Raw genomic sequence first — 2,481 nt, forward strand, 5'->3', positions numbered from 1 at the left:
AAAAATTCAAAAACACACAAACTTAGAATCTCATCAGCACACACTATCCTGTGACAAATGATTCAGACATAAATAGTGGGTGCAAAGAAAGTATATGCTAACACAGGTATAACCTTTGTTAATGAAACAACAAAAGCAGCCATAATGAGTAAGATATATTCAGTTACTGGCAACTAGTTGTGTCCTAACGGGCATTATCAAAAGAGAAATCATGTGCAGAGAAAAGTTCTATATACACACACAATGAGAAAAATAAACTACAAGATCAACGCATACATGTTTAATATTGGAAAAATCACAGCCCTCCAAAAGGTCTCCACATTTGTTATAAAAGTCCTCTGTGCTCAACTAAAATTAAAATGATCTTAAAAGGATAATACTTGTAAAGTTCACTTAAGTTTTTTCAGGCACAGAAACTGCAATGGAAATAAATGTTCAGAGTCATTTTCAAAACAAAGCCAAAAATCTATTCTTCTGGTTGACATGCATGATTAAAAGGTCTGTGTAACGCACAATGCTCTACGCTCCCCAGGACTAGGAAAAGAGACCTCAAGTCAACTTTTAGTTTGCAAATGGTCAGAGGAGTTTGTATTCCAGCAGGAGTTCAAATCTTCTGGATCTTTTCACCAACTACTGAGTTTTTCTTTTCTGATTTTCTCCGCAGCATCAGCTTTGTAATTGTACGAGCAATTGTGCACGTCTGAGTAACCGCGTACGCCACAATACACATGTCCACACCGGCATTCAAACCCAGTAAGTCCTACTTTCTTCCTGCACATGAAACAGCCGTTCTTTTTCTATTTTGGTTTTTCACGAGACTTGCTTTGCTCTTCAGATGGCTGCTGTGCCATATCTGATACTGAAGTTTGCAGGTCTTCCGTGTCAGGGATTGCTTTGTCCACAGACATACTGTCCACTTGGGAAGATGCTACAGATTCTGATAAAAGTGACTGATTTGATACAGGGTTTGGATGCCCGGATGCAGATGTGGAGTCTAGAGGTAACTGCGCACGTCGGGGACGCTGTCATCTGCGCACTGGACCGGAAAAGACTGGGACAGAGTACTGACAGAAGCCGAAGGTGGGCTGATTCTACAATTACTACTATTCTATCTTTGAAGATGCCTTTATAGCACACTGAACACATGCCATTTGTACAAGGGTTCCCATAAAATCCGCAGCCAGTAGAACAAAGCATAAGAACTTGTCTGTGATTAGTTTCTTAAGCCATGTTTCTCTGTTGCACACCCACAAAACCTGCACAATTTTCTCAGGTAGTATCGACATTTTAACAATGTTTTTTTTCCGATCCATGAGCCTGAAATGTTTTTCCATTTATTTATTTGTACTTCAATTTCTTTCATGAGCTCTCTACAGTTTTCAGTGTACATATTTTTTATCTCTTTGGTTAGGCTTATTCTTAGGTATCTTATGGTTTTTGGTGCAATTGTCTTCTGTGCACTTCTTGACTAAGGTATACACCAATGTTCTGTTATTAATCCTATTTTCATGCTATTCATTCTATTTTTTAGTTGTATCTACTCCCTTAACTTCAACAACAAATTGCTCAAACCCTAATTCTCTTCTAAAGCACTGTACCAAATTTATATCTGTCTGATTAGTATTTATTAATACCCCAGAAACATCTCAAACATAACATATAGAAAGCATATCACCTCATCAGACTTCCAACTTTTCCATTCCTTTCGCATTCTCTAAGGACATTTATTTCTCCAGGCACTTGAAATTAAAAATTTAGCATCAATATTTACCATTCCATATTCTTCATCATTACCTATATTTAAGCATGCATTACATTCTGTGACTTCTACTTCTACAATATATTTTTTTGTAATTTATTACCTAGCTCAAGCCTCATTATCACAAGTTTTCACTATTATAACTTCTGAACTAGGGTCCCTAACTTCAGTTCATCACTCTGTTCTCTTAAATCACAGATGTAATTATATCATTTCACTACCCAAAGACTTTTGTGGCCTCACTACTCACAGAAATAGTCAAGCCCATAAAAAAAGCTGAAGCCTTCTATAGTCATCTCCTATTCTACACTTCTAATCCTACCTATCACTCATTTGACCCCACACATATTAAGAAAATTTGGTGGTAACCTCTGTTTGACTTGTTCAAACTTCTTTCCCATATCATAACCCTAGCCTCTGAATCCCAGGCCTACTAAATGAGTGAAAACTCATTCATTCAATAACCACTTAGGTACTGAACACTATAATGGAAAATTAGGGGGAAATGGAAAAAAGAGTCCTTATTTTCAAAGATTTCATAGTCCAATTAAGAAAGAGATGAATACATCATTAAATTACAACATAGTGCTATAAGTATGAAGGAATAAAGACACAACATAAGGTAACCTGCTTGGGTGATCTGGAGATGGCTTCACATTACCTAACATTTGAACAAGGTCACTGAGTTGGCCTATCTCTCAACTCTCTAAATACTTCAAAAT

General features: G+C 36.8%; 1 pseudogene; it reads right to left on the reverse strand.

Moving 5' to 3' along the window:
- Window positions 1-302: 302 nt before the first annotated feature.
- Window positions 303-1,230, reverse strand: LOC106987076 (AN1-type zinc finger protein 6-like; annotated as a pseudogene).
- Between the last annotated feature and the right edge of the window lie 1,251 nt (window positions 1,231-2,481).

The sequence above is a fragment of the Acinonyx jubatus genome, chromosome X (assembly GCF_027475565.1).
Source record: "Acinonyx jubatus isolate Ajub_Pintada_27869175 chromosome X, VMU_Ajub_asm_v1.0, whole genome shotgun sequence".
In the NCBI taxonomy this organism is placed as follows: domain Eukaryota; kingdom Metazoa; phylum Chordata; class Mammalia; order Carnivora; family Felidae; genus Acinonyx; species Acinonyx jubatus.